Source organism: Triticum aestivum, chromosome 7B (genome assembly GCF_018294505.1).
Source record: "Triticum aestivum cultivar Chinese Spring chromosome 7B, IWGSC CS RefSeq v2.1, whole genome shotgun sequence".
NCBI classification, from domain to species: domain Eukaryota; kingdom Viridiplantae; phylum Streptophyta; class Magnoliopsida; order Poales; family Poaceae; genus Triticum; species Triticum aestivum.
The window spans coordinates 556,672,108-556,687,755 of record NC_057813.1 but is presented as its reverse complement, the minus strand read 5'-3'; the positions used below and the strand labels follow the sequence as shown (position 1 = coordinate 556,687,755).

Sequence of the window (15,648 nt, the reverse complement as noted above, 5' to 3'; positions counted from 1 at the left end):
AATCAAACGGCCAACGGGGAGAAGAGTGGTGCTAACAACACTGAGATGTGAGACTCGTGAATCAAATTCTTGATTTGGGATCTCCAGTAGCTGGCACTGCCAGCACCTCCTCCATCGAACGCCACCTCCATGGCACCCAGGTTCGAACTATGGTTTCCTTCTAGACTGGTAGTCCAAAAGGAGAAGCTGGATGTGAGTATTATGGGCTGGCTCGGGGGTTGGCCTGTATGACATGTAGAGCAAGGTCAAATGGCGCCAATGCCAGTTATTTCTCAGCGAAAAAGTACAAAAGTTTATTACGTACATTTCACATTGTCTCACACTAGTTTGTCGCCTTTTACCTTAAAACGAGGAGGTTCCAAAGCTGGCTTCGTGAATGTTATTTGGCGAGGTGGCTGGCAAATCGTCAACTTCTCCACATCATTCTCCACTAGGCAGTAGACCCCACATATTAGATATTGAGAAAAAAATGGAAACCGTTGTTTTCCAACCCCACCCCACTACTGTTTCTTCCCGTTGTTCCTAGCTTGATATGGATACCAGAGTGGGGTCATGGTGGGAAAAACGGAGGTTTCCATTTTCTCTCAATATCTAATATGTGGGGTCTACTACCTAGTGGAGAATGAAGTGGAAAAATTGACGACCTGCCACCTGCCTCGCTAAATAATGCTCGGGGAGCCAGCTTTGGAACCTCCACGTTATAAGGAAAAATGCGACAAAGTAGTGTAAAGCAGTGTGAACTGTTCATAATGAACTTATGTATTTTTTCGCTGAAAAATAAGTGACATTCTCGTGGTCATACGACCTTGCTCCACATGTCATACATGCCGCCCTTGAGCCAGCCCATAATACTCGCATCCAATCTCTTCTCTTGGACCACAAGTCCTGAAGGAATCCATAGTTTGAACCTGGGTGCCATGGAGGTGTTCTTTGAAGGAGGAAGGGGTGCTGGCGGTGCCAACGACTGGATGTCCCAAATCAGGAAAGAGACTCGCGAGTCTCACATCTCAATGCTATGAGAACCGTCTCTCTCCTCCCCCCTGGCCGTTTCATTTGCTACAGTATCATCCTGCTCACACTTCAAATTCGCATTGCTATACATGTAATTTTGGTTTCTACATGCTCGGGGCCATCATAGATGTATCTGGATGTGATGGAAATTTTTGGTATTGTCAAGACGAGAGCATATTTCACCTTTTGTGAAGTCCTTTAAGATCAAGCAGAGGACATGTTCATTGATCACAGCTTTTGATTGGAGCTGTGGCTTATTCGTCTTCAGGATCTTGCGATGATGTTCGTAGCCGGCGTAGCCTTTCTGGACTTATTTCATTATTTGTGGAAGCAGAATGTTCTATTTTGCCTTTTTCAGATAAGGAAATATTCCAAGCAAAAAAAAGCTGGTACTTCTATTCTTTGTGTGTTATGGTTATTTACTACCATATTCTGAATGAAGGAACATTATATGGCGCGAGGTATCATACTACTGGAAGAAGATTTTTTTGTAGTGAAGGGTTTATGTTTTCATACCCGTGTCTGTGCTCTTCGACATTTATTTCTTTATATCGCCGTTTTATTTTCTAAAAATACTAGCCCATTCTGACAGTTCAGACTTCCGCCATAGTCAAACCATTAACTGGCAGGTCTACTACAAACTAACAGGTTATAAATTATAAACAAATCTTCCTGTCATTTTTAATTTATAGCTTGTTAGACTTCTTCTCTCTCCTAGTTCATATTTATTCAGAGTGGAAAGTATATAGCCTGACATGTTAAGGTGGCTACCTGCAAACCATTTTGTGTGGATACAAAATGTTAATTTGATATCCAAACAGTGATTTATATGATTGTACTCGGCTATTAGTTTGACCTGTATATCTTCTTATTTCCATTAAGCGTTTCTTGTAATTGTATGCAACTTGCATTGGTTTTTTCTTACACACACACCCTACATGTAGGGCTGGACACGAGCCGAGCCGAGCCGAGCTTGATCCGAGCCTGGCTTTGGCTCGCTCTGGAGCGGCTCGGCTCGGCTCGGCTCGCTCAGCCAACGAGCCTACTTCAACCGGCTCGGCTCGCTTTGGCTATGGCTCGGCTCAGACCGAGCCGGCTCGTAAGCCAGTTTCACCCAGAACCATTTAATAGTACAGACCTCTATATATAGTGCATATACTTGATTTTTTGCGGTAATTAAACCTATATTTTGGAAAACAAACAGTTTATACTACTAAAAATGAACAATCCAGCAGTCTATTGTTTTAAGAAATGGTCATAGTAATGAAAAATAATGTTCTTATATGAATTCTTCTACAAAAATTGTAACAATGGAACACATATGAGAGAAAGAATTGGGCAGCATTTCTATTGAATTTTGGACAACACTTCACTGGAACTTTACACAGGAAAACATCAAATATTGACAGCCAAACAAGGAAATTTTGCATAGCATAACACTTACCACTTTGACATAAAACTGAGAAAATGTTGACAGCCAAACAATGACTAGTGAAAACCACATAATCCAAAGTTCATAGTTCATCACAAGTTCACAACAACATTGTTGAAAGTGCATGGTTCATCACAACATCATTCAAGGTCCATAGTTCATCACAACAGCACACATAATTCGAAGTTCATCACAACAAAAGAATGGCACGAAATTATCACGTTGACCTCAACAATCCACATGAGAAGATCATGTAGACATCCATCTTCAAAATATCAAGAGCAACACCCACATGGCGAATATCTACATGTAACACAGATTTGTAAACTTGATATTCTCAATATGTCAAGATAGGAAAACTGAGACATGTAAAAACATTAGCTACCAATTGTTGTCACCCCCCACATCAACAATCTTGGGCAACTTGATATTCTCAACATCGTCCTCCTCATCTTCATCCCTCTCCTAATTATTTGTAAGTTAGCCACATACAAGAAATAGACAGAAATCATAGAAGAAAAAGATAGGAATCATACCACCACATTGAAGTCCTTGTGAGAACCTTTGATATAACTAGCACCACACACCAAGGCTTCGACCATTTCTGGTTTCAAAGAACTCCTGTAGTCATCTAAAACCACACAAGTAGACATATCTAAGTTCTCGGACATTACATCACCTTCGAAGGCTTCTTCTTCACTTGCTTATCACCTTCGAAGGCTTCTTCTTCACTATCCACAAACCCATCTGAATCTGATTTGTCACCAACCCCAGGCGGCACCTCAAACAAAGTATCTTGCTCTTCCTCGTCCTCCTCCTCGTCCTCTTCCACCTCTTCATGATCCTCCTCCGCTTGCTTATCATGCTTCATTGCCTAGCACACAAAGACAACACACATGAGCTTGGACACACATATATTTGACTTATGGATAGCAAAAACAGCACACACATGAGCTTGGACACACATATATTTGACTTTTGGATAGCAAAAACAGCAACACACATGAGCTTGCACTAAAATATATTTGACATTTGGATACCAAAAAGAGCACACACATGAGCTTGCACAAACATATATTTGACATTTGGGTACCAAAACAGCACATGAGCTTGGGCACACATAAATTTGAGTTTCAAAAAGCAAAAACAGCACATACACAAGCTTGCACAAATATATATTTTGCACGTACATACCTGCGAAGATGTAGCCTCCCTCTCATAGTAGTTTGCAGAGCCGGAGGCAACGGCGATTCCGGCACGCACGCCAGCGCCGGTGGGGTTAGGGAGACGTCAAGGCGGAGGTTTCTTTTTTACCCTATACAACAACTCAGCGATTGGGACATTGCTGGAATCATTTGTCAGCTTCCTCGGCAGCCGTGTAGTAGCTGCTGCATTGCCCTTCCCATTCCCCTTCTGCATCCCCGAGCTCGGCAACTTTCTCTTCATAATGGAGTCCAACGTCCTCTCTTTCTCCTTCTCCTTCCCACTCGCCTTCCCCTTTTGCTTGTCCATTGTTGCGACGATAGGCGTCTGCACACATCAGCAAACAACAAATGGTCAATCATCAACAACAGTAAACTAATTAGACATGGAGTCTATGTAATTTTCCGGAAAGTAGATTTTTTTTCAAGCTGCTATGCTACAACAAGTAGATCATCAACTAGTTCATCAACAACAGAAAACTAATTGGAATCAATGAAAATTTTGATCTATCCATCCATTCTGCCCTACAAGTCCATCCATCCATGATCCATCCATCTGTTGCTGCTACATCTAGCCGTACAGACTACAATACATCCATCCATGATCCACCCATCTAGCCCTACATCTACCTGACTACGTACATTGATCCATCCATCCATCCATCCACCAGATGTGTGTACTAGTGTAGACACATACGGCTAGGGTTTGGGAAGTTCAAACTACATGACTACATCCATCGATCCATCCATCCATTGATCCATCACATGCATACTAAGTTCAGAGAGCTGCTGCTAGGGATTGGGATTTGGGAAGGAAGAAAGTACCTGCTCCGGCTCGTCACGTTCCGCGAGAAACCAGGGGAGGCGCGTCCGACTATGTCCGGTGTGGCGAGGAACGGTCGCGCCGCCCGTCGCCGTCGGTGCCGAGTTGGCGAGGAAGCGCGGCGTCGCTCGTCGCCGTCGATCCAGATTTGCAGCGTGGCGAGAGAGAGGTGAGGCGGCGCAGAGCAGAGAAAGGGAGAGACGAGAGACTCTGGCTGTGGTTGCTCGTGCCCTAATGCGCTAGCTATTGTGATCGATGGTGGAATTGGGCTGGGCCACAAGCGAGCCACCGAGCTGGACCGGCCGAAACTCGGCTCGGCTCGGTCGCGAAACGGGCCTGTTTTCAGACCTCGGCCCGCTCGATAATCCTATCGAGCCGAGCTGTAACGGGCCGAGCTGGAGCGAGCTTCGGGCCGAGCCGAAAAGCTCGCTCGTACGTCCAGTCCTACCTACATGTTCCTGGTTGCTTGGTTGCTCACTCGGCGCACATCATATATTATCACGTTATTTGGAGTGCTATTGTTGCAACTTGGAAGTGCACAAGATGTATCACATATCTCATTACTTTTTCATATTATCTGCACAGATCAGAGGCTCTGATGCTAGCACTGTCACCAGATGAGTCCGAGAAATCGCACTGGATGTTACTAGCAATATTTTCTGGATGTTGCTGCCAGATTAGAGAGTACTGTTTTTGTAGTAGCTGTTAACCAGGTATATTCCATTTCTATAATCTTCCATTGCCTTTCTATGGATCTTGATATGCTGTTAGGTATGTTAAAGCTTAAAACAGGAGTGCATCTGGCTACTAGTCTTGTGACTTATCACATGATCTGGGCTTCGCACCTTATCTGGGGAAATCTCGGATATCTAATAGAGTATTTATTGAATAATAGGTCAAGGCACAAGAGTTCTACATAAGAATATAACTGATTGGACGGCAAGTCTAATGTGGATTACCATGTCTGGGAGGGAATTAACCATGCACTAATTGGTGACAACCACAGGCAGCCCTCCCCTCAGTAATACCACTGTTTCCTATTTCATTTGGAACATCAACGATGACATTGGATCCACATTGACCACTGGCTAGCCGTGCATGAGTGAAGGTATTGCTTGATGATAGAGGGGACCGAGCCCCTGTATAAATACCTGTGCTCGTTGCATCAACCTTGTGTGAGTTCTGGCCCCAACACATTTACAAAAATAAACTATAATTCACTGGCAACTGTTGCTGCCTGTGGGGAGCTTATGAAAGGATTTTGACATGGATCACTCTTTCTTCCTTTCACAAGAATGATTTTAACCATGCTGACTTTTCTGGTACTGAAGACTGAAGAGTTAACTTTGATAGCTCTCGGTACAATTGACACGGTTAAGTGTCAAGCTCGCGCTCCGTCACTTAGAGCTGCATGGTGAGCCATACTCCTTCCTTCAGTGTTGGATGATACACGACTAGCAACTCAGCCCTGTTCCAAGGCTCGTTCTGCCCCAGCAATCCAGCATTGGAAGCTTACTGAGAAGTCATGGGTGCCTAGCCCATCAAATTCTTCACCTTGCTGGTGTGCCAAAACTGCTACTAGAGTGCTGCACTTGCTCGCATGTATGCTACCGGAAATGATGCACTCGTTCTTGTTCTCAAGGCAGACTTGGTTTTGTCCTGGATACACCCGTCCTGAGTGACACCACAATTGATTGACATAGATGAAACGGAGGGAGTATTAGGTTGCAATTGACCATAATTTTTCTTTCCGAAAAGGATTAGTGTCGAGCAAGGTTGCGTTTGTAGTTCATTTATATAGTTACCTACCTCTTCCATCCATGCTATTTGCTGTTCCAATTTGGCCTGGAGGCTTGGGATTTGTCTGTGCGCATGCGCGTGCACCCATACATACACCTGCTGTCCCCTCATCTATGTAGAAAAATCTACTCATTGTGCATCAACTTCTTGTTGCATTGCTCACCTGCTCTGCCGGCATACACAAAATTTACATGCGAGTAGCCAGTGGCATACACAACATTCTAATAAATTATATATGGTTCTAGTAGGCCACTGTGTATAATACACAACATTTCCATGCCAGACACAACTATACGAGTTAGAGGTCACACGCAAGAAAAAGAAAATGAATGGCGCACACCGGAATCTCCATGTCCTACATGGTAATAAGAGTTAGGGAATGTCACAGTCTTAATTTCTCAGTGAAGTTTCAATGGCACACACAAAGTTTTCTCTTATCTATTTATTCTGTAGAAAGTAACTTTATTTCTCATTTTATTAAAGTTTAAGTTGTGTTGTTATCTGCCTTATTCCAACTTCTTTGTGTCGACCACTAAGTTGTAGCTCCAAACGTTTAATGCTTTCGCTTACCAACTTGTTTGATATGTGAGTAGACGATCTTGATGAAGCCTTTCTTGCCATTTAATTACTCCTATGCAACACGACTTCTAAAGGGCCTCCCATCACCATGGGGAGTATGGAAGTGTAATTTGGGAAGTTCATTTATCTTCTTCACTCACTTGGTCACCTCTCTGCCCTTCCTCTCCCTGCATTTGTTGTTCCCGTCATTTGTTCTATCATAGAAGATTCAATTGCAATGAGTCTTGTATTCTCCCTCAGGGACATATCCACTACCATCTTTGGAGTGGAGAGTAACAAGGGTATGATCAGTTATCTGATCCTCACATATGTTTAAACCATTATTTGCCATTATTTTAACCATGCACATGTGGTGTTGATTGTAGAGAGGATCAAGTAGTAGTTCCTCAGTTTCATGTCAAGCTAGCTATTTTTCAACTAACAACTTGGTTCCTGCATTTCCGTATGGAAGAAAAGAGTTGCCCAGTTAATTATGGGAAACCAGATACAAAGGCCACAAAGCCTCCACCGGTCGCCAATGTGATGGAAACCACAGACAAACACACCAACGATGCACTAAATGAATGCCGTTGAATAAACTCTGCCGCATTGAATCTTCTTGCCCCCTCCACCCATTGAATCCTTCTCGCCCCCTCCACCTAGCAAAGCATATCAGGCATGACCCACCCACGGAGGGCAGGACAATGACATACTCCCGAAGGAGCATAAAAGTCGCTTCGCAAGGCATCACAACATAATTACCGCCTTTGTTAAACGGCAAGAGAAACCAAAGTTGCGATTAGGAGCGGGTTTCAGCCGACCTGATATTTTGCAAAAGAACACGCGCTCCTAGAACCATGCAACATTTGCAACAATCAGCACACATAGACCATCATAGTATGTGGCCGCTGCCTCGGCATCCGCCTAGCTGCCATGCCCTTCGTAGCTCTCCGGTTGTCATCTAGACATCCAACGACCACACGTGGTGGCAACACGTCCCACCACATAATGTTCATTCAGAATATGGTAGTAAATAACAAGAACACACAAAGAATAAGTAGCAATACTATTACCAGTTTTTTGTGCTCAAAAATATTTCTATAATTGGTAAAGGCAAAATAGAACATTATGTGTTCACAAATAAGTCTTGAAAAGGCTACGTCTGCTATCAACATCATCGCACGATCTTGGAAAAGAACATGCCTTCTGCTTGATATTTAAGGACTTCACAAAAGGTGAAATATGCTCTCATTTGGACAACACCAAATTTTCTACCAATCCATCACATCCACATACATCTATGACGCCTAATAGCATGCATAAACCAAATTACGAACATAGCAATGGAAATTTGAAGCGTGAGCATGATGATATACTACCAAACAACTAGCAAATCAAACGGCCAACAGGGAGAAGAGACGGTGCTCACAATGTTGAGATGTGAGACTCTTGAATCACCTTCCTGATTTGGGACCTCTAGTAGCTGGCACCGCCAGCACCTCCTCCATCGAACACCACCTCCATGGCACCCAGGTTCGAACTATGGTTTCCTTCCGACTGGTGGTTCAAAAGGTAAAGCTAGATGTGAGTATTATGGGCTGGCTCGGGGGTTGGCATATGTCTGTCATGTGGAGCAAGCTCAAATGGCGCCAATGCCAGTTATTTCTCAGCGAAAAAGTACAAAAGTTAATTACGTATAGTTCACACTGTTCACACTAGTTTGTCGCCTTTTTCCTTAAATGAGGAGGTTCCAAAGCTGGCTTCGTGAACGTTATTTGGCGAGGTGGGTGGCAAGTCGTCAACTTCTCCACATCATTCTACACTAGGCAGTAGACCCCACATATTAGATATTGAGAAGAAAAGGAAACCGTTGTTTTTCAACCCTATCCCACTACTGTTTCTTCCCGTTGTTCCTAGCTTGATATGGATGCCAGAGTGGGGTCGTGGTGGGGAAAACCGAGGTTTCCATTTTTCTCTCTTAGTATCTAATATGTGGGGTTTAATGCCCAGTGGAGAATGAAATGGAAAAGTTGACGACCTTCCACCTGCCTCGCTAAATAACGCTCGGGAAGCCAGCTTTGGAACCTCCACATAAGGAAAAAGGCGACAAACTGGTGTGAACTATGTGAACTATACATAATTAATTTATGTACTTTTTCGCTGAAAAATAAGTGGCGTTCGCGTGGTCATACGACCTTGCTCCACATGTCATACATGCCAACCCTTGAGCGAGCCCATAATACTCACGTCCGCCTCTTCTCTTGGACCACAAATCCTGAAGGAATCCATAGTTTGAACCTGGTTGCCATGAAGGTGGTCTTTGATGGAGGAGGTGCTGGCGGTGCCAACGGCTGGATGTCCCAAATCAGGAAAGAGACTTGTGAGTCTCACATCTCAATGCTATGAGAACCGTCTCTCTTCTGACGTTTCATTTGCTACTGTATCATCCTGCTCACACTTCAGATTCACATTGCTATACATGTAATTTTGGTTTGGTTTCTACATGCTCAGGGCCGTCATAGATGTATCTGGATGTGATGGATTACTGGAATTTTTTGGTATTGTCAAGATGAAAGCATATTTCTCCTTTTGTGAAGTCCTTTAAGATCAAGCAGAGGACATGTTCACTGATCACAACTTGTGGTTGGAGCTGTGGCTTATTCTTCTTCAGGATCTTGCGATGATGTTGGTAACAGGCGTAGTCTTTTCAGGACTTATTTGTGGAAACAGAATATTCTATTTTGCCTTTGTCAGATATGGAAATATTCCGAGCAACAAAAAGCTGGTACTTCTATTCTTTGTGTGTTATGGTTATTTATTACCATATTCTGAATGAAGGAACAATATATTGTGCGAGGTATCATACTACTGGAAGAAGATTTTTTTGTTGCGAAGGGTTTATCTTTTCATGCCCGCATCTGTGCTCTTCGACATTTCTTTCTTTATGTCACCGTTTTATTTTCTAAAAATACCAGCCCATTCTGACAGTTCAGAGTTCCGCCATTGTCCAACCATTAACTGGCAACCTATAATCACAAAAACAATTAGATTTGTGAAAACAAATCTTCCTCTGTCATTTTTACTTTCTAGCTTGTTAGTCTTGTTCTCTCTCCTAGTTCATATTATTCAGAGTGGAAAGTATATAGGTTGATGCATTACGTTGGCTACCAGCAAACCATTTTGTGTGGATACATCATGTTGATTTGGTATCCAAACAGTGATTTATATGATTGTAGTAAGCTATTAATTTGGCCTTATATGTCTTCTTATTTCCATTAAGTGTTTCTTGTGAATGTACGCAACTTGCATCGGTTTTTCCGTACACACACACCCTACATGTTCCTTGTTGCTCACTTGGCGCACATCATGTATTATCACGTTATTTGGGGTGCTACTGTTCAAACTTGGAAGTGCACAAGATGTATCACATATCTCATTACTTTTTCATGTTATTTGCACAGATCAGAGGCTCTGATGCTAGCACTGTCACCAGATGAGTCCGAGAAATTGCACTCGATGTTACTAGCAATGTTTTCTGGATGTTGCCGCCAGATTAGAGAGTATTATTCCCTAGCTGTTAACCGGGTATATTCCATTTCTGTAATCTTTCATTGACTTTTTATGGATCTTGATATGCTATTAGGTATGTTAAAGCTTAAAACAGGAGTGCGTCTGGCTACTAGTCTGTGACTTATCATATGATCTGGGCTTCGCACCTTATCTGGGGAAATCTCGGATATCTAATAGAGTATTTATTGAATAATAGGTCAAGGCACAAGAGTTCTACATAAGAATATAACTGATTGGACGGCAAGTCTAATGTGGATTACCATGGCTGGGAGGGAATTAACCATGCACTAATTGGTGACAACCACAGGCAGCCCTCCCCTCAGTAATACTGTGTCCTATTTCATTTGGAACATCAATGGTGACATTGGATCCACAGCTTGACCACTGCCTTGCCGTGCGTGGGTGAAGGTATTGCTTGATGATAGATGGACCGAGCCTGTATAGATACGGAAAATATTTTGAGTTCTGTATGGCTTTTTTTTCTCTTCACTCGGACCAGTCCGCCTAGTCGACTTCTTGTATTTTTTGTGAGTTGTGTATCCACTCCAATAATACTATTGTCAAGTATCTTTAGGGATGAAGATCTCGGCAAGATATGAAGTTCTTGAAGAATGAAAAAAAACCGATCTACTTCTTTTTGGTATTTTAGACTAAATTCTTTTGTTCCTCGATGACCTCGTTGCATGAACCTTGTTTGAGTTCTGGCCCCAACACATTTACAAAAATAAACTATGAATCGCCGGCAACTGCTGCTGCCTGTGGGGAGCTTATGGAAGGATTTTGACATGGATCACTCTTTCTTCCTTCCACGAGAATGATTTTAACCATGCCGACTTTTCTGGTACTGAAGACTGAAGAGTTAACTTTGATGGCTCTTGGTACAATTGACACGGTTAAGTGTCAAGCTTGCCCTCCGTCACTTTCAGCTGCATGGCGAGCCAGACTCCTTCCTTCAGTGTTGGATGATACACGACTAGCAACTCAGCCCTGTTCCAAGGCTCTTTCTGGCTCCAGCATCGGAAGCTTACTGAGAAGTCATGGGCTCCTAGCCCATCAAATTCTTCACCTTGCTGGTGTGCCAAAACTGCTACTCCCTCTGACCCAAAATAAGTGTCGCAGTTTTGAACTGGGGTTAGTTCAAAACTGCAACACTTATCATGGATCGGAGGTAGTACTAGACAACGGAGAGTCTGGCATGCCTGAGATCGCTGCACTAGCTGGCATGTATGCTACCGGAAATGATGCAACACAGCATGACAGACTGCTTGTTCTCAAGGCAGACTTGGTTTTGTCCTGGATACACCCTATGGCACCCTTACCATGAACCGATGGCGATAAGGCATTCTCAGCCTAGTTGGCGGCCTTGGTCCGTGAAGGTCCCGAGGGACACCACACTTGATTGACATTGATGGTTTTGGAAACATTGGAATAACTGCACCTTCAATGGTTGTCCTCAGCCATTCATCCTGCAGTGCAGACTATCAACGCCGGTGCGCAGACATGTACTGGGGATGAAAGGGGTGTGCGCAGTCCTCCCTGCGGTTTCGTGTGTGCGTGCTACCGCTTTGACGAGCGCCATGTGTGCATTCATGTGCACTGAATTCTGTTGATTAACCCTAGATAGCAATGAAATGGTACACAAGCATTCTGCCTATTTGCGAAAATATTTTGAAGTACTCGCCTCAAGTACAGCTCATTCTTCAGTCAACTTTCATTCCATTATGTCTTCTAAAGCATGGTATTTAGTATGCTTTCTGCATACCTTGTGAATATTGATATTGCATTTCACAGAATGGGAGGAAGGTTTATTTCTTTTAATGTTCTTTTTCCTTGAGCTGTTGAAAGCATATCTATTGAGACTGCAAGCTAAAAGATTTGGTGTGTGTTTTTATTTTCAGGCTGATTATGATTATAAGCTGTACAATAGATTGCGTTGTTTCTATCAAATGTTTGAACTCTCAGCTGTGATGTTTCTGCAACGAATTTGTAGTAGTCAAATCATTCAGGCACGGAGTAATCTTCAGGGGGTGCTATCTAGTGGTAATCAATAGCAACATGTATGTCCCTTCATGATTTTAGTTCTTGCTTGCATCATTCACATTTTGCTGTCATTGGGTCCTTCAAATGCATTTTCAAAAAGATATTTGTTTCCTGGAGTCGCATGCCTCATCATTCATGCAGCTAATAGCAAACTTGTGATGCATGTCTAATCTACCCTTTTGTTTGATCAAGATCCTATAGGAACTGAAGAGAAGCCTTGCTGTGATGACAGGATTACCGTCCTTCATGAGAGCATACTCCATCATATCATGTCCTTTATGCCAGCACAGGAGGTTGTACGCGCAAGCATGATATCCCGAACATGCTGTCCATTATGGACTTCAGCGCCATGCCTTGATATGGATATGTATCACTTTGATATGGACAGATTAAAGTTCAGCAAGTTTGGAGAAAGTTTGTTTGAGCAGCGGGGTATTGCTAATGCTACATTGGGCACTCTCTGCCTTCACTCTTTTGCCATTTATGCAGCCAACTACTGGATCGATCATGCTATCAGGCGTGATAAAGTTAAATCGATTGAATTCACTGAAAGTACAAGATGACAAGCTTTTTCCGTAGACCCTGGAGTTATCAACTTTGCATCTTCAAATCTGCGGAGTATAAAGCTCATTAATGTTATTTTAGTCACAAGTTTCTTTGATCAGCTCAGCAGCGAATGCCCATCTTTGGAAAATCTGCAGTTGGCAGACAGCACTCCTGATTTTCCTGAGATTTCATCATAGTCATTGTAGACTCTGGAAATATTTAAGGTATGGGTGCTTAATCTCTATACATGTCTGAAATATTTATTTCGTTAAAACCTGTGCTTATTTTGTTTTACATATGTGAAGGTTGCATTCGGAAGAATGACTCCAAGGCGCCCAATGCTCATCAATCTGACAAAGTCTCTCCCTTGGAGAATGGTGTTTTTCCAACAAATTTGCTCCTTTAGCTTGCTTCTTATTCTTGATCTGAAGCTCAAGGTGGTTGACGACACTCGTCGTTTGTCCTTGTATATTTACTTAGCGAAGACAGGAATTCTTATTGACATGTTATGCTCTTAAAAAGCAGCAGGTTTACAGGCTAAGGGAATATCGTTTGAAGCCGAACACCTTAAGAAGGTAACGATCCAATGTGCCGAAAAAGAGGGCATGCCTCCCGTGTTGAAGGCTATACTGCTTGCCGATGCAAGATCTCTCGGGCATGTCGTATCGAGGTCAGGGCAGACTAGACTGTTCCTGCTTTCCATAGGAAGCTGAGCTCATCGTTCTTCTACATATGGAATGCATCTTAGTGTAGTGCTTTCGTTCTGGACATGTATGAGACTTAATCTAGCTAGACATTTGGTTGTTGAATGTGTACTGAATCCTGCCCTCTATCCTGACATGGACCTGTTAGCATGTACTACGAGTACTTGGTGTGTGAGTTGTGAGAAACTAGCCCCCATTTTATCTTGGTTGATGGATGAACATTGCAACTCATATTCTGTGTTCCTTCTGGTTTCGTGATGTTAGCTGAACTGGTGAAGCCAGTGCCGGTAATACCATGCGTCTTTGGGAAATATTGAAGGCTCGGCTGCCGGAGCCATCTGTGGAAGAAAAGCCAGGGGGTTCCCTCTGGCGCGAGAAAAATGAATTAAAATGATTTTTTTTTGGAAGAAAAGACATCGAGTATAAGAAAAGATCTTATACAAGAGTTTAGCTAGCTACAAGGTGAGTTGATGGAACATTTACAGCCATGAACTTAATCAGAATGAACCGGCAAAGTGGAAAAAAGAAAAACAGATCTGTCCCCCATTAATCCGCCAAGAGAAAAAGGCAGGAAAACCAGCCGCCGGCGTGCTAGTCTGGTTGCTCCATGCTGCTTCTGTCCTGCCCCCCTGGTCTCCGGTGACCTTTCTGCCTCCGGTAGGCAGGGAACCAAGGATCATCGTGGACATACACGCCAAGTTCTGACGAAGAAGTTCTGTATATGCAACAAGGTCCCGTTCCCGGTTCAAATAGACTGGGAAGTTCAGTTCAGTTTCTGGCTGAAACTGCTGGCGAAAGGCACAGTTCAGATTTCACGAGAATAGGGAAGGCCCCGAGCCAACTGCCTACCACGCTGCACCGGCCCAGTGCGGCACTAAGCTGAGGCACGAAGGTACATGCTCAAGCTCAGTCTCAGATCGAGAGACCGACGACGGTGTTAATGGAGGAAACGGCAACGACGATGTGGACGTCCGGCAATGGAGGAAGCGCACGCCATGTCTGCCATCCAACCACCGACCGACGGTGTCAGTGTCACTGAGAACAGACACCAAGCCAAATCTATATACGATAATAAACATTGCAATAGATGGGGATGGATAGAAAGATGATGAGGTATGCACGCACAGCACAGTCGTAAAAGGTTTGTGATCACATAGCCGTGTGTCGTGTTCACTGCATATATTATATGTTTGTCATCAGTCAGATTTTCCTTGTGCTTGCTATATCTCTCTCTCTCAAACAAACATCAGTCAGAGATTCTATACATATAAACAGACATAGGCAGCCACCACCATATCAACGGCGAACAGCAGCACACAGGAACTCGCTGACACACCACCATATGAACACTGAGAAAGGCACACAAAAAGAATGAACCTGAACACACACTGGCTCAGATGCAGGGAATGGATGAACCACAAAAGGGTACAAAAAAAAATAACTCGCTCACAATAAATAAATAGACTAAGATAACCCTAGTCAGGAATCCAGGAATAACATCAAAGCATGTAAATTGAGCGTTTGATTGAACAGGCATAAAATCAGGAGGCACAATAGTCTTTCAATATCACGCTAATGCTAAGTGGGCTACTACACATTGCCAAGTGCTGCTGCTGTGCTGCACTAAGCAACAACGCAGACAAATTAAATAGTCCACTCCAGGCTCCAGCACGCCAGCCAGCACCCAGCAATTGACAATCAAACAAGACGACTGCTGCACATCCAGGCAAAACCAGCATCGGCGCAAAACCATGCGCAAGTGCATTGACATCAGTTTCATTAAGTCAATCATATTCATTGGCAAGCTTACATAGGTGAGGACGCGCGCGTCCCTTTTATTTTCCAACCACTCGCAACTGAAAATTGGTTGATTCAACTCACTGATATGTATATGGAGATAAAATAAGCAGAGGTGCCTATCTCTGCTACAGGTAATCGGCTGTATTGATACGAGCACTGCGA

The 15,648-nt window shown here is 43.4% G+C and overlaps 1 long non-coding RNA gene across 1 annotated transcript; it reads right to left on the bottom strand.

Moving 5' to 3' along the window:
• Positions 1 to 2,481: 2,481 nt before the first annotated feature.
• LOC123162527 (uncharacterized) lies at positions 2,482 to 4,910 on the bottom strand. Its single transcript, XR_006481334.1, has 5 exons — positions 4,471 to 4,910; positions 3,638 to 3,973; positions 2,980 to 3,317; positions 2,829 to 2,908; positions 2,482 to 2,746 (listed from the first exon to the last, which is right to left on the bottom strand). It is a non-coding gene; the product is annotated as an uncharacterized lncRNA (long non-coding RNA).
• Positions 4,911 to 15,648: the final 10,738 nt, after the last annotated feature.